This window comes from Tamandua tetradactyla, chromosome 14 (genome assembly GCF_023851605.1).
Source record: "Tamandua tetradactyla isolate mTamTet1 chromosome 14, mTamTet1.pri, whole genome shotgun sequence".
NCBI lineage: Eukaryota > Metazoa > Chordata > Mammalia > Pilosa > Myrmecophagidae > Tamandua > Tamandua tetradactyla.
In genome coordinates this window covers 18,292,762-18,317,948 of record NC_135340.1, presented here as the reverse complement: position 1 = coordinate 18,317,948, position 25,187 = coordinate 18,292,762, and the positions used below count along the sequence as shown (strand labels likewise).

The following is a 25,187-nucleotide window of genomic DNA, read 5'->3' as shown; positions in this document are numbered from 1 at the left end:
AGAAGTATGAATGGGTCCCTGGCCTGCACCTCCCCACCCTGGGGGGCTCTGCGTAGGCCACCGTCAGCTTAGAACAAGGACTCCAAAGGTGATCCTTCTTTTCTACGAGGCTGCTGAGTTTCAAGGCTCTGTCACTACATGGTGAATTCCTTGAAGGCAGTTTGAAGTAACCACTAATTTTTTGTGTGGTTTTAATTACCTAAATAAAGCACCTTTCTCTGAGGGTAGCAAATTCCCCTGCAGGTCTTCTGAGCTTGGCAGGAAGGTGGAGTCTGTTGTTGCTTGGAGAGTTGATGGAGGAGATGAGGCCAGATCAAGCAGCTGGGTGGTGGGGGCTGGTGGCTGGTTGGCAGAACCATCCTGACCTGTCTGGAAGCTGGCTGAAGGTCAGCCTCAGGCATGGGTCACCCTGGCCACAACCCAGAACTGGTCCTAGCTTCTGACAGGCTCTGGATCTGCAGTGGATGTCTGCCTGGCTCATCCCTGGAGCAGAGATGGGAGAAGGCAGTGGCAGCTGCTCCTGTTTCCCACGAGCCAGCTGGCAGCCAGGCAGCTGGTGGCTCGTCAGTGACAGGCAGAGGCCTGAGTCATGGCCCCATCCCAGCCTTCAGTAGGGGACTGACCCACAGAGGAAATTACACAGCACTCCGCAGCCCGTGGCAGAGTCAGGGACTTTTCCAAGTGCATCATCAGGGAAGGCAGAAAGCAGCTTTTACCCATGTCAAAGTGGGAGGCTCAGGAACCTCACTTACAGAGAGCCTGGTAACTGCAGGAATGGGGTGGTCTGTGCAAAGCCCTCCCACAGCTCCACACTGAGCTGCAGGAAACCCACAATCCTGTACTGTCCGCCGCAGGGCTGCCACACTCCCCCAAGCCCGTCTTGCCCCAATCAGCTCCTTGGCTGCAGCCCCAGCCAGAATCCATGCCCACCCCAGGAGCTTGCTGAGGGACCCTCAGTGGGAAAATACAGTGCCTCCAGTGGGAACAGAGGCCCGTCCAGTCGGGTAGCTGAGTGACCCTGGTCAACTAAATTTAACTTACTATGCCTCCATTTCCGCTTCTATAAAATGGGTGTAACAGGGTGCACAGGTGGTTCAGTGGTAGGATGCATGCCTTCCATGCAGGAGACCCAGGTTTGATTCTGGCACCATGCACCCATCCCCCCTGCCCCCCAAGAAAACAGGGCATAGCAACACCTACCTCACTGAGCTGTGGTTAGGATTAAATGCGAATGTGTGCAGAGGGCCTGGCACACTGCCGGGCACCGCGTCGGTGCTCCCTATATGCTGCTTGTTCTCAGGCCTGCTCTGATGCAAAATTCGGGTTGGCACCACCAAGGTTCAGGCCCTGACCCCTCCCCCGTACCCGGAGTCACAGAAACGTGTGGCTGGTCCAGGAGGCCGAGGCTCCATCTTCGTAACTGAGGAAGGGTTCATCTCGTCCCTGAGAGCTCTCGTTGGCCTCCTCTCCCCTCCTCCTTGCTCACCGCAGATGGGACACCCCAGAGCCATCCTGCAGGGCAGCCTCTCCTGGGCGGGGGCGGGGCCAGGGCAGACGGGGTTCCAGGAGCTCCCAGCGCTCTGTAACATGTACAGTGTTCACCTGGACACCAGACGAAAGGGCTCTTTTTAGAGTCTTCTAACCCACCTTCGCTGACAAGGGCCACCCTCCGTGACAGGGGTGCACGTGGGGACCACCCAGGGCCCGTGTGGGGAGGTCGGCAAGGCTGGAGAGCCCAGGCCCCGCCTCTCAAGGAGGCACAAGCTGAGCAGATCGGCTGGGTGTGTAACAAAGAAGAAAGCTGCTCATGGCCCTTGCTCCTCGGTAACCTGTGCTCCTTGGTCACCCTGAAGCTCCTGCTACTCCCTCAGCCTGGAAGTCCCGTCTACTAGCACCCCCAGCTCCGCAGCACCTCCCTGGGGCTCCTACTAGGGGTCAGATTCTCCACAGCCTCAGGTTTCTCCCACCAGATGAGGTGTCCCAGAGGCTGAGGCCGGCTCTCTCCCGGAGGGCCCGGGGCCCCCGCCTTGCCCAGGGCCTACCTCACAGCCGGCTCGTGGTGTTTGCAGAAAGGCTTGTGACGGGGCAGGACACAGCTGGGTGTGGAGTGTGTGTGGTATGTGTGTGGTGTGGGGTGTGTGCAGTGTGTGTGTGGTGTGTATGTGCATGTGTGTGGTGTGTGGTGTGCGGTGTGTAAGGGGAACGACATTCATTGTGCACCTAGCATGTGTTGCGCGAGTGTGAGGCCCTGCGCTCCAGGTGATTCATTTGATCAGTGCGGTTGCTTCCGCATAGCTCCTAAGTGGCTTTTCATGCAGAGATTCCTCGGTTGGGGGTGGGGCATGGAGAATGCTATTTCTGATTTTATCTTCCCCATCACTGCTGGGCTGCACAAGGGGCCCCTTCTCTCCCCTGGCACTTTCCCCTACATCCGGTAGGTCGGTCGCAGCTAGAAGCTTTAGGTTTGCAAAGGGAACTTGTTGCTTCACATCCAACCACTCTACCCCCTTCCCCTGAGTCCTGCAGCACCTGGGCTCCCTCTCAAAGCTACTGGAATTGACTCCCCAGGTCCCAGATCCTTCTTCTCCTGCGGGAACTCCCGTGTCCCACCGTGGGCCAAAAGGGGGTGGGAGGTAGGCTAGGATTCCTGCCTCCCCCTGGGACCTGGGACCCACCAGGGATGTCACCTCTGCTCCAATTGATCCCTCCCCCCCCCAACATTTCCAGGGTTCACTTGGGTTAATGACCCCCTCCCTGCAGAATGGGACTCTGCATTGCTAAGGAACTCCCCTGGTACCCCCTGCACAGAGAGTGAGGTGGGTTTATTTTAATCCACTCCCAGCTGAGCACTTAAGAGTGTGGTTGGGGGGTAAAAGGCAGCTTTGGGGTTGGCAGTGTAATAGAGACTCTAATACCTAGGAGCACCTTTGCAGTTATTCTGAATTTGATCTTTACAATTACCTTGTGTGTTCGTGGGTGGGGGGGGCAAGCATTAGCTTTAATTTACCCACAGAAGCCCTGAGACCTGGAGAGGCTAAGTACACTGATTAAGGTCACGTTACTGCTACATCATGGCAGGGCCACTTGTCACCAGTTGCCACATGGGCATGTGCAAGTAGCTGGTCTTGGGCTAGAACAGGTAGGCGTGGGGGCAGGGCTCAGAGAGTTGGTTCTGGGAACACCTCTCCCCAGGGAACAAAGACCCAGGCGATCCATGGCTCCACTTAATGGCTGGCTGGCCCTGCGTGTTGAAGAAGCTGTCAGCTGCAGTCACCGCGACTGGAAAACAGACAATGTACTGCCCTCTCTAGCTCAGTGCACACTTAAATACCACTTCACTATGCACCAAAAAAGTTCAAATGCTTTCCTCAACTGGACTCACTGAATCCACACTCAACCCTAAGAGGCAGTACAATGATTCCCATTTTACAGATGAGAAGATGGAGGCGCAGAGAGGTTAAGACACTTGGTCAAGTTCACACAGCTAGAAAGTATCCAATGCAGGTTACTTTTCTTCAACTTCTTTCAGATCATTTACTTTTCTTCAACTTCTGTTAGATCATTAGCTCATTGTGGGCAGCAAATGAGACCAGTTCCTGAAGCACAAGTTCAGGCATCTCCAGTCTGTTTCATCATGCGCCTGTTTATAAACAAGCAAAGGTGTACTTTTCTTTTGTAGGTACATTTGTGGGTGGATACATATATATATTTTGGCAAAAGCAAAATTCCTTTTACTATTTTATATTATTAGGATAACAAAATGTTTATTTTTATTTTTAAACAATTTTCAGCCAATGGTACATTCCTCCTTTGCACAAAAGTGGCCTTTAGAAGGGACCATGGCAGAGTAACTCAAGTTTCTAAATGGTCTCCCAGGGTGGAAAGTGTGATTCAGAGCTGGGCAGCCACTCCAGGGGCTTTCCTGGAGAGAGGGCAGGGCGGCTCGCCTACTCCCGGGTCACCACCGGGCAGGAAAGTGTGGCCTGGGGCAGTGGGCCTGGGGTTCTCCAGCGACGCCCACCCTTGCATAGGCCCCAGGACACAGCACGGGGGTGGATCAGAGCATCTGGGGTGGGGATGTTTGGCTCTCCAGACATCTGGATGCCACGTTCTTATGCGTCTATCACTAAACTGCAAAGAGAAAACAGAACCACTTCAAAAGTAGCCAGTCACACTGGTCATCTTCTATTTGTCGCTGCCCTGAGCGGGACACCATCTAATGGGGACGGCACCCATGGGCCACGAGGCCCCCCGCCTGCGGGATTCCAGTTGGGGTCAGTTGGGCCAGTGGGGAAGCCGGGCAGGCGCTGGGCGGTGGGCGAGCGCACGTTCCCCTGCAGCTCTGCGCACCGGCGCCCTTGGGGCCACCTCTGCGCTCGGGGGCCCGCGGCCCTGTCTCCCTGTCCGGCCACCTGCGCCAGCCCCGAGCGCAGCACTTACCCACGTGGCTTCCCGACACCCTGGCCCTCGCCTTCCTAGATTGTCTCTTTATCCAACATACTTCAAGATGTCTACAGCTCACTTATATGAAATACCTAGAATAGGCAAATTCAGAGACAAAAGAAACAGATCCGAGGTAACCAGGGGTTCGAGGGTGTGTATGAGATGAGGAGTCATTGCTTAAGGGGCCCCGAGGGTCTACGAAAACTTTTAGTAATGGATGGCAGTGAGGTGAGAGATGCCAGAGCACCTCGGGGTCCTTGGAGAGTTGAAGACCCCAACCAGGGCCCGCCGCCCTGAGGGCCCTGGGCTCAGTCACAGGGAAGAATTCAAGGACTAGCCAATGTGCATGGCCAAAAATTGTATTCAGCTCGATCTTGGAGCGCCCCGGGAGCTCTAAGCTCGATGCTGGAGAGCCCTGGGAGTCCTCGGAGAAGTCAAGGCCTCAACCAGGGGCTGCTGCTCTGCAGGTTCTTGACTCTGGCGCCAGGAAGGCTCCGAGGACCCACAGTGCGCACAGCGGACGCTTACCATGCTCCTCCGGAGCTGAGCGCGCCCTGCACCGAAGGAGCCGCCGCCTCTGAGGGCGGAGTCTTTACCTTATAAGGACCCGGAGGGGCCCCGCCCCCTCTGATCATGTGACTCCAGGATCCACGCGCTGCACTTTTCTTGAATCTTTTCGGGCGCCCACCTGAGTGGAAGCTGGGTGTGCGAGGGCTAAGTGTGTGCCCGCCCGAAGGACCCTCTTGTTACAGGTTTTAGGGTCACTTCCCCCACCCTCCTTCCCCATCTAACTGCCTCAGTAGCACAGTATTGTGAATGAATACCACCGAACTGTACATATGAAAGCGTTGAAAATGAAAAATGTGTTGGATATAAGTTAGCACGGTAATTTTCTTTAAATGCCCACCGTGTGTGTAACAGTTGATCCCTATCTGTTACACTGGTGCTGTGCACAGCAGATCTTTCCAACCCCCTCCTCTTATTCAGTCCCTCACCCCCACCTTATCCAGTCAAAATGGCCTCACCAACACCCCCCATGCTGGGGGTCCCAGGGCGGGGGACGATCCTATCTGGAGACTTGGGTCTCATCCAGCTCGCTTTACTGAAAGGAATGGGTGGGCCGGGTCTGCCCAGGCTGGCCTACACCTGGGCCGGGTTCTGCAGGGAACTGACAGATAGATGCGCCGGGCACAGTCCTCCAGAAGTGGAGCCTCTGGGGGCAGCAAAACCAGCTGTGACCGCCTGTGCCAGGCCCTGTGCTACGGCGCCCTGGTGCCCCGCACCCTTCAGGAGCCTCCGGTTCCTGTCCACTAGTGAGGGGGACGCAAGGCAGGGGTGGTACCTCCCAGCTCCTGGGTCAGCCACCAGTGGGAGGCAAGAGGCCTCACCCAGCCGCTAAGGAGCAGGGCAGGTGGGAGGTGTGGTCCAGTGGGAGATGCTGTCTTTCTTTTTTGGCACACGCTGCTCCCAGGATAATGACGGCCGTCAGCTTTCGGAGAAACAGGAAACGCACACAGGCTAGTCCACTCTGGGTACTCTAGGTTTTTTCCAGGTCCAGAGAGAAATATGAAACGCATCCTGTTCCCGTAACATGAGTCAGATCAATCCCTTGTGGTGCCTTTTCCAGGTGCACAGATGTAGGGCTGGGGGTGGGGACGGACAGCAGGGAATCCTAGACTTTGCAAGTCTCAGGAAAGGCTGGGGAGCTTCTGGCCAACTTCCCATTCACCCTGAGTTCACAGACAAGGGCCTGTGAGCTGGAATTAGCTCGTGAGTTGCGGAGATGGGGCTGGAATTCAGGAGACCTTGATCAGCACATCATCCTTCAATCCTGCTCTTGTCTGGCACTGAGCTCTCTTCTAAGCCCCTTTTCCAAATCCCTTGCCAAAGCCCTGGCGTCTCAGATCAGAGAGGCTTTGTTGAAAAGTGGTTGTTCAGAGCCTGGGAGGGATGATTCCCAACACACTAAGGAAAGAAAATGCTGCCTCCTTCTGAAGCCCACCCTCATGACCCCATTGGGGTGATAGCTCCCTTTTCTGAAATCCTCTGTCTCTCAGGAACTTCCAAAGTGGACTGTGAACATTTATCTCTATCAGTCAACATTTTCCCATGCAATCTCAGTGTTCTTTCTTCCTGCACAATAGACAGATTCACAAGCAATTTTCCACCTCCCCATTTAAATCTGGATGGATGGTCATTCTAGGACAGACCATAAAATCCAAGGACCAGGACTGAATAAGGTCTGGTTGCCAGCATCGCCTCGGCCATCCTGGATGGGACAAGGCCCCTGCGGCTGAGGTAGTGATTGAGAGAGGGCACTGGGTTAGCAAGGGCCAGCTGGCATTGCTTCCTGAAGCAGGGCTGATAAAAAGACTTCATATTGCCCCCCCATCCTCCAGCAAATATTCATAGCTATCCCTTTCTGAGAGCCCAGTATGGGGCAGGCATTTGGATTACTTCTTTCAACCCTATAGATGAAACTACCAAAACCCCCAATGTAGAGATGAGTCAACCGAGACACAGAAAGGTTAAGTGACATGCCCAAGGCCTCAGGGGGGTTAACCACTCCGCTCTACTGCCCTCTCCCCGCCTCCCCCTGAAAGTGACCCCATGATGGTCTCCTGACCTGGCTGGGGCGTGGGGAGGGCCTCTGAGCAGAGGTTCACAAGGGCTGCTGCGACAAGCTGGGTTCCAAGTACAAGCAGCTTTTTTTTTTCACTATGTCACCAGAGGACTCCTGAGCGGTGAGAAGTCCTTCCCCGGCCTGTGCCCTTGGGTGCCCAGGGGCCTCTGAGAGGACATGGTGAGGTGTACATCCAGGCGGAGCCTGACCCCACCAGTGTCACAGTGGGTCATGGAGGGCGGGCCATGGAATCCTTGGCTGAGAGTGAGCCAAGGCAGCAAATGGCAAGGCCAGAAAAAAATAGGAAATGTGCCTCCAACCTTATCAAGAATTCAGAGGCCTGGTTCAATGAGCAGCTGGAACAAAAAGTTCCAACTAAAACGCAAAGTGGCCATGGAAGGAGATAATTTGAGAGGAAAGCCAGCACTGTGTAGCTGATCCCTTCCTTTCCCGGGCTAGGTCTGGGCGAGCTTTCCTGCACCTGTGAATGGAGCCCTCAGTGAACGGAAAGGGCACGTTCAGCTTGAAAATTTCCTGACCTGAAACAGGCCTACCTGTCAACACTGCCTTCTGTGACATTTACTTGGCTGCTCACGGCACTAATTTCTTAATTGAGGAAAAATGAAAATAAAAAAAGAGAGAGAGACTTGGGAAACCTAGGAAGCTCATTACTGGAATGCTGTGGAAAGGTGACTCAGCATTTCCTCCTTTCACAAAGGAAACCAGAGATGTCGTAAGCACAGCGCTGTTCCCCATCAGTAAGCGGATGGAAACCAGGCTCCTGGCCCCCAAACTCTGCGGAAGCCGCGGATTCAGGTACAGAAGACCCTGGCTTGGCAGGAGGGAGGCCCTCACCTTTACAGAATTGTTCGAGTCTGGAAAGCCTGAGTGATGCCACGTACTTCTGCAGAGGATCACAGATTCCTTCAAGGCTGGGCGGCCAGGGCACTCTTTCTGGAACACCAGGAAATGGCTAATCATTAACCCATCTCATGAACCAGAAGCAATAGGGCTGACAGAAAATTTGTCTATAATTAGACCATGAAATCACAACCACAAACAGGTGTCGAAAAGAAAAAAGAAAGCTTTCACACACAGCCTGATCGATGGTTTCCTAGTTTTTTCATTAATATCCAATTGCTTATAAATTTATTATGTAAAACATATCTGCACACTAACTATAATTAGTCAAGAAATTAGAAGGATGGACATGAAGTGTTACGCTCTTATCACAGCTGTTTTTCAGTTATTTAAATTGTTCATTATTGTTTTTTTGTAAAAGGTACTTTCCTAGCCGTCATGCCCTCCTGGCCAAGGCTATAATTTTTCCTAATTTTGCAAATGCCTCACGTTTGGGGTGTTTCAGCCATCAGGAGTTCAGTTAACTTCAGAACATCCCACCTGCACGTGTCACATCACGTCACCCACTTACTGATGGAACCACAGCAAAGTTTACTCTGCAGCTAGCTGGCCTGAAGAGTTGAGAGAGTTCAAGACTTGTCAATGAGTTTCCAAAAGGCCCCTGTGCTTGGGGTGGAACCCAGCACTGCTGCAAGCAGGGATGGTCAGGAAGGGGTTTTTTCTGAAGCCAGATTACTTCTTGCTGGTGCACACACACACGTGTGGATGCACACATGTGCACGCATACACACCCATACATAATAATTTTGTTTGACAGTGGAGCTTCTTCCTTTTTGAGAGACACCTCTCTTTATAAAGAGGATTCCATCACTTCTCCTGGAAGCCACATGGGACTTCCGCAGCCGCAGATCTTCTCCCAATCACACTGCGCCTTTCTTGATTGCAGGAAACAGACCTTTCCCTAAGAGCTGCCTGGCACTGCCTAGAAGTCCTTGAGTATCAGAGCCACGGCATATGCATTTTTTTATATCTCTTACAGCACTTTTAAAGCAATATGTGTTTAAAAAGTACCTTATGGGCAGCAAATGCAATATAATTTTAAAATACTTTTAATACTGTATTGTGCTATAGGCATCTTTTTTTACAGTCTTGATTACTGTGTGTATTTTCCTTTATATTCGTTCTGCCTTAATATTCTGCTATTTATACCACTGTCTTAGTTTACCAGGGCTGCTATGACAAATACCACACGATGAGTTGACTTAAATAATGAGAATTTGTGTCTCACAGTTTTGGAGGCCAGAAATACAAAATCAAGATCTCGAAAGGCGGTGTTTTTTTCCTGTAGCGTCCTGGCCCCGGCGTGCTGCAATGCTTAGGGTTCTATGGCTCATAAATGCATCTCTGCCTCCATCGTGGCTTCTACTCCTCCTGCTTAGTCAGTGTGCCTGTCTAGCTTTCCTCTCCTTATAAGGACTTCAGTCATATGGATTAAGTCACCTTGATTCAATTTAGCCTCATTGAAAATAGGATCTCCAAAGATCCTATTCACAAATAAGTCCACACTTTAGCTAATAACAAGTCTTCTAAGGTCCTGTGCTGGTTTGAAACTGTTATGTACCCCAGAATTGACAGGCTCTCTTAATCCTAATCCAATCTTGTGGGGACAAACCCATTTGTAGGGTGGGAGCTTTTGATTAGGTTGTTTCCATGGAGATGTGACCCACTCAATTGTGGGTGGAACCCTTTAATTAGATGGGAGTGTGACTCCACCCATTCAAGGTGGGTCTTAATTAATTTACTGAAGTCCTTAAAAGATCCAACACAGGAAGCAGAGAGTTTAGATGCTTGGAGAGCTGAAACCAAGATACAGACATTTGGAGATGCAGAAGATGCCAGAAGCCCCAGAAGATACCTGCAGCTAAGAAAGCTGTATGAAACCAGAAGCTGGGAGGGAAGGACAGCAGATGTTGCCATATGCCAGAGAAACCCTTAACAGAGAAAATCAGCCTTTCTTCTGAGAAGATATCTGTTATAGTTTGCTAGCTGCTGGAATGCAATATTCTAGAAACAGAATAGCTTTTAAAAAGAGGAATTTAATGGGTTGCTAGCTTACAATTCTAAGCCCAAGAAAATGTCCCAGTTAAAACAAGTCTATAGAAATGTCCAATCAAAGGTATCCAGGGAAAGATACCTTGGTTCAAGAAGGCCAGTGAAGTTCAGGGTTTCTCTCAAGTGAGAAGGCACATGAACACAGTCAGAGTTTCACTCTCATCTGGAAAGGCACATAGTGAACATGGTCAGGGTTCCTCTCTCTTCTGGAAGGGCACATGGTGAACACAGCGTCATCTGCTAGCTTCTTCTCCTGGCTTCCTGTTTCATGAAGCTCCCCAGGAGGCATTTTCCTTCTTCATCTCCAAAGGTCGCTGGCTGGTGAACTCTGCTTTTCATAGCTATGTCGTTCATCTCTGCTCTCTCTGAATCTCTCATTCTCCAAAATGTTTCCTCTTTTATAGGACTCCAATAAACCAATCAAAAGGGCAGGCCACGATGGCTCAGCAGGTAGAGTTCTCGCCTGCCATGCTGGAGACCCGGGTTTGTTTCCTGGTGCCTGCCCATGCAAAAAAAAAAAAAAAAGTATATATATATAAAAGAGCCACCCAAATGGATGGAGACATGTCGTCACCTAATCCAGCTTAACAACCACTCTTGACTAAATCACATCATCCAGGGAGATGATCTGATTAAAGTTTCAAACATACGGTATTGAATAAGGATTATTCTAACCTTTATGAAATGGGATTTTGATCAAAACATGGCTTTTCTAGGGGGCATACTTCCTTTCAAACCAGCACAATATCCTCTTGTTGGGTGCCTTAATTTGGACATTTTCACAGCCTTAGAATTGTAGCTTGCAACTTAATACATCCCCTTTATAAAGCCAATCCATTTCCAGTATATTGCATTCTGGCAGCTTTAGCAAACCCAAACAGGCCTTATCTGCAATGCATTCACACCCACAGGAATGTGGATTAAGATTGAAAATTTCTGTATGGGGGACATGATTCAACCCCAACAACCACATACGCATTTCCATGTTCTTAAGTTATCTGTTGCTCTGTGACAAACTACCCCAAAACTTGGTGGCATAAAACAGCCTCAGTGCATTATTTCTCCCGATTCTGTGGGTTGACAGGAAGTTTCTTCCTTGTATGGCTGCTCTCCACACGCTGTCTGAACCCTCCTGGGCCTCTTCAAACTCAAACTGGCCAGGACTTCCTTAAAGCATGACACCGGGGTTTTAAGAGGAACTCTTCCAAGATGGCAGGCCCTAAAGCACAAGCTCTCACGGCTCTGCTCGAGTCTCGCCTCCTAAATGAAAGATTGGGCAAAGCCAGTCACACAGCCAAGGCTCGTGTCCACGTGGGATGGGACTGCACAAAGATGTGTGCTTCCTTGGGGGCCACCAGTGTGCCGATGTACAGTGTACGCCAACTCGTCCCGATTCCAGAAGGCTATTACTATTTATTTATAGGTTTGACATTTTCAGGTTCAACTATTTGATAGCAAACTTGATGCTGGAATTGTGATGTGCATGAACCCAGTTTGAATCAGGCACCTCCAGGCCAGAGTGCTTGGCTGTCAGCCCCACACCTGGTCCTGACCAGGCTTTGCTGGTCTTACTCAGCTCGGTTACAGGGTGGCTCTCCCAAAGGGGGAGAGGGTTAAAAAAAATCAACACTTTTTATCTTTGTTTTTTTTTAAAAAAAAAGACATCATGTGAGAGATAAAATTTTAATCATTATTCAAAAGATGAGAGAATAAGTACCTGATGTACATGACATGATCAGAAGGCGAGGAGCTGGAGGGATATTTCCTTATGTGCAGATTTGGAGGTTAGCATGTGTTGCAAATGTCAGGTGGTTACTGTGTTAATGTATCACATATTTTCTCATATGAATAGAATTTGAATATAAAAGGAAAATAATTTGCCCAACAGCACCTGTCCATCTCCAGATCCCCCTACTGAATACCTCTCAAAGGAAAAGACACACAGCCAGGGTTCACTTCCCTGCCCAGGGGCAATCAAATAATTTACTCATAACTCGGCCACTTGCATCTTTTCCCTGGTCTGTGGTCATCTTCCTGCATGATTTCATGTAGCTGTGAGCACAGAGTAGGAACAATTGGACTTCTAAAAACACTCATCATACACACCTTTAAAAACAAATTTATTGTGGCAACATATATGCAACATAAACTTTCCCAGTATAATTCTTTGGACACACCTTTTAGCCCCAATTCTGTGTTGCAATTTGTTTAACTCTTTCTCTGCTGTCACGTATATGGGCTTTCCTCACAGTCACTATTATAAATAGTGCTGCTGGGAACAGCTTTGTAAGTCTTTTATTTTGGATCTTTTCTTGGGATGTACAGCCTCTAAAGTGGGATCATTGGGTCAAGGGGTATAAATATAGCAATTCTTGCATATTTCTAGACTCTTCCTAGATCCACTCCATGAAAATAAATTCCAGGTGATTTGGAGCTAGAGATAAATAAGCAGGCAAAAATAAACCCACCCAAAACTAATCAAGTTGAAAAAAATATAAGTAATACAATCTTTGGAGGTGAGAGGGCTTTCTAAGTTTAAAAGAGAAGTAATTATATGAGGGAAGACTGATAGATTTGATTTAAAAATATTTTAAGCTGCACTGCATTGGGTTGACCTATGACTACCTCCTACAGCAATAAGGGAAATAGACTTTGAAGTAAAAGGCCATAACCCCCTCTGGATCACATTAAGGTGTGGGCAGTGAAGTCCCTTCTCAGGACTATTACAGAAATCATGATGAACATGTGCCATGCAGGATAAAATACACTCTGCTTGGAAAACAGCATGCAAAAACATGTGCTATGTCTAAACTGTGAGGTTGCAACTAAACATTTCAACTAAGTCAAGTACCAAAATTATAAAGTTAATAACATTAAAAGAAATCTGGTAAAAGACATTGATAGGCAAATTGACAAAGGTGAAATTCTTGCTACACCATTAATGAAAAGGAAAAATAATATTACTCCACAATAAATAAAAATATGAGCAGACAAATCACAAAAGCACAATTGATTATTAAATGGTTGAAAAGAGTACAGTAGTCAAAGAAATGCACATTTAAAACAATTTGTATTTTCCATATATAAAAATTAATGAAAGGGGCAGCATGACGATGGCTCAGTGTCAGAATTCTTGCCTGCCATGCCAGAGACCCAGGTTCGATTCCCGGTGCCTGCTGTGCAAAAAAAATTAATGAAGGTTTTTAAAATATAACTTCCAGGTTTAGAAAAAGGGCTGTTGTAGCACAAATGGTTTTATTAACCCTCTGCTGGCAGGAGAGCAGCTTGCCTTCTAGTAGTGCACTAACCTAGCCTTGTAAAGAATCTTAACAAATGCATGCTCTGTGCTCCAATATGTCCTCTCATGAAACCCCATCCTAAAGAAATAACACTAAATATGTAAGAAGCTCTGCATCCAACATTATTTTCAATGTTAAAAAATGGAGAATATAATACATGTTTGATGCTATGAAAGTGATTGGGGCAATTACAATAGTCACTTGTTTGACATTGTCATAGGTTCATGTGTCAACTTGGCCAAGTGATGGTACCTGTTTGTCTGGTTGGGCAAGTGCTGGCCTGTCTGTCACAATGAGGACATTTCATAGAATTAAATCATGATCATGTCAGCTGCATCCACAGCTGATTCCATTTGTAATCAGCCAAAGGGGAGTGTCTTCTGCAATGAGTGATGCTCAGTCTAATCACTGGAAACCTTTTAAGGAGGATTCAGAAGAGAAAGGCCCTCTTCCTTCCTGCTTCGGCTGGCGAGCCTCTCCTATGGAGTTCATCCAGACCCTCCATAGGAATTGTCGGCTTCACAGCCTGCCCTGCGGATTTTGGACTCTGCGTTCCCACGGACACATGAGATACTTATAAATTTTATATTGGCGAGTGTTCCCTGTTGATTCTGTTTCTCTAGGGAACCCTAACTAATACAGACATTATGCAGCCATTAAGACATGTTTAAATAGCTTTTATAATATATTAGCATTTGATATTATGTTATATGAGTATAATAGTAATATATTTCAAAATAGGTTACAGAAATAAGCCAGACACAAAAGGATAGATAGTGCATGATTTCACTTATATGAAATAATTAGAATATGCAAATTTGCAGAGACAGAAAGTAGGTTACAGGCTGGGGTGGGTGGGGAGTGGGTGGAAGAAACATGGGGAGTTAATGCTTACTGGGTGCAGGGTTTCTGCAGGGGTGATGGAAAAGTTTTTGTAGTGGATGGTGGTGATGGCGGCACAACATTGTAGTATGAACACCACTGAATTCTATACTTGAAAGCAGTTCAGATAGGGCATGTTATGGTATATATGCTACCATAATAAAATTTTTTAATAGATTACAAAATTATATATATATATATATATACACAATACAGAGAAATAAACTGCACAGTGAAAAGTCAGAAAAAAATCATTCAAAATAGCAATTTTGAGAACCATCCTATAGGCAAGATGCGTTTTGTATTTGGGTAAGGGAAAGCCAGTTCCTCCTTTTTTTGTATTTTCTTTAGGAAACATACATTTCAAGCTTTTAATTAAATTAATATTTTTCTATACTGATTTTAATATATGTTCTCACCAGCAACACATTAGTGAACATACTAGGAGGTGTGGAGAATCAAAGACAGATTAACATCAGTAAAAGTCTGGAGCAAGTACACTTTTGTAAAGGCTACTTTTGCTCTTTTATAATGAAAAAAATGTATAATTGTAAAAAATGTCTAGAAAGAACAAAACTTGCAGTGGCACCAACAAGGCATAATTGGCCCTTCCTCTCTGTCACCTGGGTTTGGCCATTTGCTGAATCCCTGCTGGCTTAGAGGGGTCATTTATATTCATCTGAATTTCTCTTTCTCAAATGTTTATTCAAACGGTCTCTCAAAGATCAGCAGAACAGCCGGGGTAGGGGTGGGGAGGCAGGGGTGCAGGGAGGCAGTGAAAGAAAGGATCCAGGTGGATTTAAAATTTAGTGCTAAGGGAGCCCCGGGCACTGTGATGGGGACAGAGACAAAGGGAAAGGAAGCTGCTGCTGTAAATAACCCCTAAACCACACTCGTATGCATTCGGAAGTATTTACTGAGCGGAAGACAGAGCAGAGAGACAGAGAAGAGGCCCTGCCCTCCAAGGGGAGACCCGAGGCAGTGAGAGGGAAATGGTTACAGCACAAGCCTAGGCACTGCTGTGGTGGCGCATGGAGGGAAAATGAGGGCGTGGAATGGTGCCTGAGGACGCTTTTTTAATAAAATCAACTTTATTCAAACCAACTTTGAATAAAATCAACACGGATAAAAATAAGATCAACAGTGCCAAGCTCTGGCTATGGGTAAACACAAGCATATAAAATAATGTCAAATACGCACCAAATTCAAGAAAGTATTACGTCCAGGGAAAGGGAAGAGGGAGGAGAATGGAGCCAGGAGTGGTGGTTAAAGGGAACTTGCGTTGTATAGCTCAAGACCTATTTCTTACTGAAATGAAAAAGGGATTGCAAGTGCACATCACACAATGTGATATTTCTGGGTTAAAAAAGAATGCTGTGGTTGAGATATGCACAAATGTGGTGGGACCAAAAGCAGGGTGTTTAGGAACCAGGGGGAAGCTGGGGAGGTGGGGCTTCAGGCTCCAAAGTCAGCCAGCTGGGGCGGTGGGCTGGCGGGTGGGGGGCAGGGACCTTTCCTGCTGCAGAGACTGAGGCCCGTGGCGGCAGGCAGGAGGCTGCATGGGGGCGGGGAGGGGGTGAAAATTCAGGAAGGCCTTGTGTGCCCCCAAAGGACGGTGGGCTCCATCCTGAGGGTGATGGAGAGTCCATCATGGAGGAACTGAACTGGGGTGCGGCACGGCCACAGGGCACAGATTCAGGGACGGTCCTTAGAGGCAGCAGTAATGGGAGAGAGCAGTTTCAGGAGAGGCAGGGCAGTGACAAGAGGCCTCAGCAAACTGGGCCATTTTTAGTGAGATGGAAACAGGGGCCAGAAGGGGACTGTCTGTCATTTTGGGAGTGTCCATCACCCCACTCTAAGGGCATCCTGGCCTCCTCTGGGGAGGTCAGCTCATCCCCACTTCCCTCCGAGACAGCCAAAGGGCGGTTCCTTCTCACCCCACCCCCCACCCCAGTTAGCACAGGAGTGTGCCTGTGCCAGGCCAAATGGGCACTGCTGCCTCAGCCAATGGGTTGAGGTCATTTTACAAAAGTAGGTGTAGTAAAGCAGGCTGCGGCCTCGGGGGCCTGGCTAAGCTGCTCTGACTTTCCCCTGGCCCTCTACAACCCTCGGTTCCTGCTGTTCCCCAGCCTGGTCTCCCCCATCTCGCATCCATTCAGGGTCCTCTCAACCCCCACGCAGGCTTCCACTCCATCCTCCTTTGCTTCAGTTAGCTAGAGCTGTTTTTCGGCTCACAGACAGAAGCATCAGCCCTGAGTCGAACTACTCATCCGAGAGCCAGGCAGCATCCTGTGCTTCTCTCTTCCCGGTAGGCCTTGTGTCTACTCCTTCCCCAAGACCGCCAATGGGTTCTGTGTGTTCTCACTCCTGGCCAACTGCAGCTGCTTCCTAGCTGGGTTGCCTGACAGCTCTGCCTCCCGTGGGCTCCTGAGAGCCACTGTTGGACTTTTATGGGATGAGTTCTCTGCTCAAGAACCCAGTGTGCCCCCCACCCCTGCCTGTAGGTCAAGTCCAGGCATCCATGGCTTTCTGTGATCTGGTTCCTACCCTGCCACCCAGCTGTAGAAGCCCTGCATCTTCCTTGAGGTCCTCCAAGTGGCACCATCTTGGTGCCTTCCCTTGCTGGAAAGCCTTGTTCCCTTCTTGTCTGTCCAAACCCTGCTAAGGGCTTGGGGCCGGGGGTTGGCTCTCTGGCTGTGGGTCATGTGCTCCCAGGAATTTGCATCTAGTCGGGGCAGTCACTCACCCTCCCTGGGGGCTGCTGCCATCAACTATGAAAGTCTGGATGGGGCTAGGTGCTTTTTGATCAGTCCTCACGGATCTGACTTGAACTATTACTATGCAAAGGCCCCTGTTCATCCCACTTTCCTTCGTACGCACCCAGCCCTGGTGGAAGCTATGGAGGGAACATCCAAAAGCTCCCCGTTCTCTGCCTCCTTCCCTCCTCATCACAGCCCTGCGAGCCAGATGGGTGCCATCGGCCTTGCACTGCAGAACTGCAGGGAAGATGCAGAAATAGACGCTCAGCACAGGCTGCAGAGGCCACAGAGCTCAGCCATGGCTCCAGCCACATCGCCAATCCTCTGTGCAGAGCCTGCGCTCCTGTGACACCACAGAACTCAGGATGCTTCCTCTGTGACCTACTGGCCATGCTCCGGCCCTGCATCCTGCTGTCCTGAGTCACTCTCTGATCATTGTGGGCACTTGACTCCTCCCCGCAGCCAAGCGCTCTGCTAGCACAGACCTCCTCCTAGGTGGGAGACACCCGGCTGTCTCCCCAGCCCATGGCACAGCTCCTCCACTGCGCTGCTCCTGCACTGCACTGCAATGTTTTGCTCCTGCACTGCACTGCACTGCTCCTGCTCCTGCACTGCACTGCTCCTGCACTGCTTCTGCTGGACATTGCCCTTGGTTGTTAGGACCCACCCCAGGGCTTAGCGCTCAGGAGTCAAAATGCTGTACTACATATCCTGCTGCCTGGGATGTAACTTGACCAACCGGAGTCCCCTCCCTGGGACTGTGTATGCTTGTGTATGTGTGTGTGTTTGCGGGGTATGGAGTGGTTGGGGGTTGATTGAGGGGCTGGCCTGTCCCAGGGGCCGTGCTTGTCACCTGTGAGTGTGGCGACCCTCTCTCTCTCTTGCCATGGGGGCAGCACACACAGAGGAAGCCACGGCAGAGCGCGAGCAGGCAGGGGCTGCGTTACAGACGGCTTCACTCCCTCTGCTCTTGCCCCACGGTTTCTGTTCCACAGGACACAAGCCGTCGTCAGTGACAACCTGCTTCCGCTTCCCTGTCTCCTGCCTCGCCTTTCTCCTCAAGACCAGATATTTTTGAGAACAAAGTAAAAATGGGAATAGTTTTATTACTTTTTTCTGATAATCAAACTAATAGACAAAGCATAAAGAAGAGCATAAAACAAATCTTGAAATATTATTAATTAGCTTTTTTTTTTTAGATGTGACAGTGGAACTGAAGATATGCTTTTTTAAGCCCTTATCTTTCAGGCTACATACTAAAATATTTAAGGATGAATTTATATGATGTGCTGTCTGGCATTTGCCTCAGAATAAGATGTAGGAAAGGAGGCGAATGGACATACAAATGAGATAAAATTGCTCACAAGTTTGTAACAGAAGCCGTGAAAAAAAAGGATTCATTTTAATATTCTGGCAACTTTTGTTTGATATTCTCCATAATAAATTTACAAAAAAGAAACAAACCTAGAACCCAACTACCCAGAGACAGGCACTGCGATGGATCGAGTTGTGTGCTCCAGTTTGGACACGTCCTGAATCTTGGGTTTGCACGGTAATGGGTGTAGATTCATTGTAAATAAGACTTTTTCAAATGCTACTTCAGTTAAGGGGTGGCCCAACAGGATCACGCTGGGTTTTAATCCAGATTACTGGAGTCTTTTATAAGTAGAGTGAAAGTCCAATGGAAAGAGAAGCCACAGGGAAAACCAGAAGCTGGAAGTCAATGGAACCCAGAAGAGAAAGGAGAAAATGCTGCCATTTGCATTGCTATGTGCTACAGAATACCCAGGAAATCCCAATAATCGCTGGCCAGATAGAAGATACCAAGCCTGAAAGAAGCACGTGTTCTAGCCTTTGAAACCCCGAGCCAATAAATTCTTGTTGTTAAGCCAACCCATTGTGTGGTATTTGTTTCAGCAGCCAGGAAACTGAAACAAGCACTGCTAACGCCTTTAGACATTTGTCACCATCCTCCACAGGGGAAGACACACACACTCAGAGGCCATCTCCCAGACCTGGCCTACCCCCGAGTCCTTTTCTATTGGGTGTGGGTGTTTCTAGCTGTTTTCATTCCACAGCCCAGGGGAGACGTGGGTCTAAGGAAAAGGCCAGAACATACCTTGAACCCAGAAACTGGGGACAAGCAGCCCCAGCTGCTTCTCAGGGCAGGAACGCTCAGTGGCAGCCCCCACCCCCTCCCCGGGGGTGCGTAAACCTTCCACACTCCAACAGCACAGGGTCGCTCCTCTCCACGAAGTGGGGTGTATGGAGCTGCCATCCACCGAGCATGACCTAGCAGTCTGCTTCACTGGGAGAACAGCTGTGATGGAATCTCTCCTCCTTCTCTTTTGTGTTCTTTGTGCTCGTGTAAATAATAAAGTATCATTTGCTGAAAGTTTCTGTTGTGTCTGAGCCTGTGTTTCTACGATGCATGGTATAGCAACCCACTGCACAGCTTCTGACACAGCAAGCAAGGTGCACGGGAAAGCATGGAGTGGGCTGAGTTTTGGGCTGTCCTTTTCATTACTCTCGCATTCCTTTCGTACGGGAGTGTCTTGGGCGATACAGGACTCAGGGCTCTGGGGCTAAACTGAAGGGTGCCCGCCACCCTACCAGCCTGGGTAGAGGTACTGACCTACGGTCGGGGACCTGGGCCTGCTGTCTCCATTCTCCAGGGAAGAGGCGGTGATGAAGGGAACTTTGAGAATCCCCCTAAGAATGCCAGGGTGTGCTAGCAGGTTCCATGCTGAGATCAGTGAGGTTGGGGCTTCCGCCGCCTGGTGTACACTCACCTGACTCATGGCCTCTTGTCTCTGTCCTTCTGGAACCAGGCATACCACGCTCAGGTCCCCCAGGCTGATCTTGAGGTCAGCGTAAGGCTCGTCATTATCCAGGCCACTGTTAGAAGTGAAGATGGGGATTCCGAGGTGAAAATGAAGGTGAGAGTTTTTGCAGAGAAGGAGTTATGGTGCCTGAAAGATAGGTAAGACAGAAACTTGGAGAGGATCTCCTCTCGAGGCTTTTCTGACTTTACAATGAGTGTGCCACCTCCACCCTGATCCGCCAGGCTGGATGGAGGAGTCTTTCCGCTTTGCATCCATTCACGTCCTCCAAAAACTCTTAGCTGATGTCAAGAGAGAAGGAGACTGGGAGGAGAGGGTGGAGAGGCTGGGGTGAGGGAGGGAGCCGTTGATGCTGCAGCCACAGGCTGTTTGACTGGATTCTTCAGGGGGTCAGACAAGCATATGCCACTCTGGGTGACCTCCCCTGGATACGAAGTAAGCCTTGGAATAACAAGGACAAAACCGGGGTCATGCTGTGACAACTGGGCATTGGCACGTGGATGTTCCACCCCCACTGGAGGGATATAGACCGTCACCTGGTTCCTATTTCGTGGCAGGACACAATTTTATTTGAAAGGGCCCTCTTGAGTGGGGGGCGGTTCTGCTCCTCACCCCAGGGACTCCCCTGGAGATGTGACTTAGTGGGTTTGGGCAAGGGCTCCAGTGCTAGGGAGATGGCCATGGTGGTGACTGATGAAGGATCCAGGCCACAGTAGGCACACACCTATTAACCCAGCAAGTCTAGAGACATGTGGGATGGGTCGGCGGCAGTCCCCTCCTCCCAGGACCCCACTTGCTAAGCTATGTTTTGGGGGCTACTAGAGGAAGGGACCCCAGAGCACCATACATGAGATGTTCAATGGAGAACTTTGGGGGAAATATAAACTGGAAGGAGGGCCATGGGCTGGACAGGGAAAATTCACCTCTGCCCAACCCCTTCCCCACAGTCCCCAGGGATGGGCCGTAGAGGATCTCTTGACTTTTCTTTCCCAGAAGGACCTGTCTACCCAGACTTGACTACATTAAAAATGACCCAGTGGTGGGACCAAGGTTCCTCCACCAGCACCACCACCCCATCCCAGGACCAGACACTACCAGCCTGATGTGCATACAATGGGGGAAGTGAACAAACCTTTATTACAGTTCTGGATACAGGCATCCAGACCACTGTCATTCTAGAAGATTCAGATTCGGGGGATGTGGCGAAAAGCATTGTGAGGTTTCAGGCATTCCAATGTATATGGGGACGGAAGGTTGCTGCCACCCTGTGGGTTGGTCCCTATGGCTACCCTGTGGCTATGTTCCCTGCTAGGGAGATGCATTATAGGAGATGCGCTGCCCAGCAGCGACTGCAAGGACATGCTCCCCCATCCCAACAAATTCTGGTCATCGTGACTGGGTGAGTGACAGACCGTACAGCCCCAGGGCTCCCCTCTCCTCATTGCATTGTCCAGCAGTGGATATGCCACCTTTCCTGGTGGGGAAAAGGATGTTACTGAACTTGTAAAGGAACCTCTATTTGGGGGTGTTTTCTGTTCCACTATTTCTACTATAACAGCCCAGGGTGGCCAGTGAAAAAGAAAAGTGGAGTAAGGCAGGTAACTATAGATTATGGGTGTTTGAATGCAGAAGTGCTTCCTTTGGTGCCAGTGGCCCTATATTTGCATATAGGGGCCAGCATGTTCCCCATCTCATTATCTTCCTGGCACCTCTATATCTGGTGACACAGAAAGGTACTTTCTTTCACTGGGGAATGGGGAAGGACCAGGCTCTGAAAGAGGTAAAAAATTGTTTCAGCCACCCCGCCTCTAGGACCGTTACAGCCTGGATCTCTGTTCAAGTTAAAGATTTCTGCTACTCAGACCCATGATGACTGGTGCTTCTGGTAGAAGGAGGGAGCAACAGGAATTCACAGACCCCAAGGGTTTGAACCAGGAAGTTCCCAGACCCAGCCCAGCACTGCATTTGCTTCAAGATGCAACTTCTGGTGTGATAGTGGATATTGGTGGAAATGGAAAGGATCACCAAGAACTCCCAGGTCCTCCTGGGGGCAGAAATCCCCATCATGTCTTGGGTTCTGGGTAATCAGAACATTCAGCCAGGCAGTGCCCAACACCAAGACATCTTTAAATGGCTGCATTATATTCAGGACTGCGCCTGCTCAGTCCCCTAGGGAGTGACGCACTTTGCATGATCCTCTTGTAACACCAGGTGACACCCTTCCCTCCCTGCATTGGCATCTTAGGGACCCTGACTCAGAGATTCCCCACCAGATGCTCAGTGCTGGTTCGCCGATGGATTGGCCATGCTGAAGTCACCTGGTGTCCATTGGGCAGCAGCTGCTGGTTTCTTTGTCTCAGATAGATTGTATGCCATCTCTGGCATGGGAAAGAGTGCCCAATGGCCTAAACTGTAAGCAGTCCCTTAGCCCTGGAACATTTAGACTCATGCACCTCCATCTATCTGTTTACTGACTCATGGGCCATTGTCAACGGCTTAGCAGTCTCGTCAGGTTCATGGAGGGAATGTGATTGAAGAACCTACGGGGAAGGGACCTTTGGAAACAATTGGCATTGTGGAAAGGCACCATCTTTGTTACTCATGTTGATGCACATGGCAAGGGCCCAGAATGCGATGAACATCAGTAGAATGACCTGGCTGATAAAGGATGCATGGGGCTGCACTTTGCAACCAATGAGGTCACAGGCCCTCCTGGGAGAGACGCAGAGGAAGAGCCCTGGACAGAGGATGAGGACAATGAACTTACCCGTGGTGACATCTGTGAAATAGCTGAGTTTCCCATGGCTGCTTCCACCACTGGGTGGATCCACCACTGAACTAGACATGGAAATTCTGACACCAAGAAACTCTCCCATTAAAGGAGGTCCAATCTGCCACTTACCAATGTGAGAGATGTCAAGCACAAGCCAGAACCCAGAAAGGGCATTAGGGGCTATTCCCAGAGGGGCTGCATCAGGCTGCTCATGGCAAGTGGACTATATTGGCCCTTTCCTCACAGCCCAAGTGTGTCCTATGCCTTGGTCACAGTAGACACCTATTCAGCCTAAAGCCTTGCCTTCCTCATTCATTGTGTGGATGCAGTATACATGTGGGATACGTTGTGAAGGCAGCTCTGTCACCCCTAATGACTTTTCCTCTGGCCAAGGACCCCACTGTACTGCATGATCCACTCAACAGTGGATTAAGACTCGCAGAATGAGATCAACCTTCCATTCCACCTGCCACCCACAGGTGGCTGACATTATGGAGAACTTCAGTGGCTACTTAAAAAAGGAGCTTTGGTATCTGCACCCTGAAACATGTCTTATTACATGGACTGTCTGTCTCACTCAGGCCCTCTGGAAGCTGAACTCAGCAGTTACCGGAAGGGTGGCCCATCCCACTTCTTAGCACTGGGAGGGGACGAGGGTCGGGAAGAAGCCCAGGCTTTGCTGTGTGTCTGCCCTTACACCCACTAGGATGAGGACTGGCTCCTGAAAGGGTGACCAAGGATGCATCACTTGGGACTTTCCTTCCCAGCCCCCTTCAGGGCATTGTCCTGCTTTTGCACACCCATTACACCCGCCACATGATTCCAAGATGGCGGGAGGTCAGGGCCTCCAACTGGAGGGGTGGTGTGATGGAAGCAGGCCTAGAAGTGCTTAAGACACATGAGCAACAGTCCAGTGGGCTGGGCCTGGAGAGCCTGGCACACACATGCCCTGGTAGGGCCACCAGTCCTTTTGGGAACGGGCATGGGAAAACTTCGAAGAGTCCTGACAACTCCCATCTTTCAAGTAGGGGTGGAAGTGGGCCGGAAGATGTGGGGAAGGGATTACTCAGAGTCATAGGAATGGGATGAGGTTATAGCTCAGGGCAAAGGACAGAAAGACCAGACGACTTTAGAGGGAAAAGATAAGCTACTGCAAATAGGCCGAGAGAAGTGTCTCCCAGGGGAAGTGGCTAGACAACTACCTTGTCAGGACTAGTTACTGTTTACTGTTCCCTTCTGTTTTCTACAGATTTGATCTGGCAGCAACCTGGAAGGAAGACAGCTTTGTCCAGCTGACCAGGGCCATCATGGGAGCAGGGGGCCTGACTGAGAGCTGTCTATCTGCCATCTGATCCCTCACTCCCTCTTGCCTCTTTGCCAAGGAGCCGATTTCCTCTGCCTCATGTTTGAACTAACACCAGGAAGTCTTTCATTTATACCCTGTGACAAAAATAACAGTATACCCACTGGCTGTGCTCTCTTCTTCTCCATGCCCCTGGACAACCTGTTGGGACGCGACAACTCCCAGTGTAATAAAACTGGCAAATGGCTCAGCATATTTCCAATTTATTATCTCCAGTGAAGCATGATTTGCCTGGGGTGGTGGGCCAAGATTCTGGATTCACCTCTTTTGGCAGATCATGTTTGCCCTGGTTGGGAGTAAACACCAATGAATACATGACATACAATCTGTGTGGCTGACATTGCTGGGTTCACAGCATGAGCCCTTCAGGCTCAGCAGAAATCATCAGACTCCAGCCAAACAGTGTTTGATGATCACATTGTCTTAGACTTCCTCCTACCCCAACAAGAGGGTGTATGTGCTATAGCTAACACCTCCTGCTATACATGGGTTAATACCTTGGGGGAGGTGGAAGAGGAGGTGACTAAAATCCAAAAGCAGCCCACCGGCTGGAAAATGTACAAATAGATTCTGTGTAGGACCTCTTCAACTGTCTCACAGGCAGTGGAAGGCATAGACGTAACCATTACTTCTGACAACCTGATCATCCTGCTTGGAGTCATGTCCAAGGTAGGAGCTAATCCAGAGAAGTAGGCTAGGCCTGACTGAAAGGCAAAGGGGTGGGCTGTTGGGGAGGCCACCGACACACCTAGTGGCCATCTCCCAGCCCTTGCCGACCTTCACCTCTCTGTTGTGTGCAGATGTTTCAGTTGTTCCATTCTGCAACCAGAGGAGACGTCAGGTCTAATGAAAAGGCCCAACCATACCTTGAACCTGGAAACCAGGGACAAGCAGTCCCAGCTGCTCATCAGGTTGGGAACGTTCAATGACAGGGCCCCTCCACTAGGCTGTATAAATACCCCACCCTTGGCAGCACAGATTTGCCTTTCCTCTCTGACACAAAGTGGAGCATGCCAAGCTGCCAGCACTTTGGCCTCCCAGGGGAACTGGCCACAATGGGAACTCTTCCCCTGCTCCTTTGGACCCTTTGTGCTGTGTAAATAATACAGCAGTCATTGTGGAAAGTTTCTGCGGGGCCCTGCCATTGAGAGTTCCTACTGTGTGTTCCCAGGACACACAGTGTAGCAACTCACTCCACACCCTCATTGGATCTCATTTCTCATGTTTGG

At 49.6% G+C, this 25,187-nt stretch overlaps 1 long non-coding RNA gene across 2 annotated transcripts; it reads right to left on the bottom strand.

The window, feature by feature from the left end:
• Positions 1–1,194: 1,194 nt before the first annotated feature.
• LOC143654826 (uncharacterized) lies at positions 1,195–21,043 on the bottom strand. Of its 2 annotated transcripts, none has more exons than XR_013161987.1 (3): positions 20,955–21,043; positions 19,772–19,951; positions 1,195–1,602 (listed from the first exon to the last, which is right to left on the bottom strand). It is a non-coding gene; the product is annotated as an uncharacterized LOC143654826 (long non-coding RNA). The 2 variants fall into 2 exon arrangements; XR_013161988.1 differs by lacking the exon at positions 1,195–1,602 and adding an exon at positions 13,108–13,215.
• Positions 21,044–25,187: the final 4,144 nt, after the last annotated feature.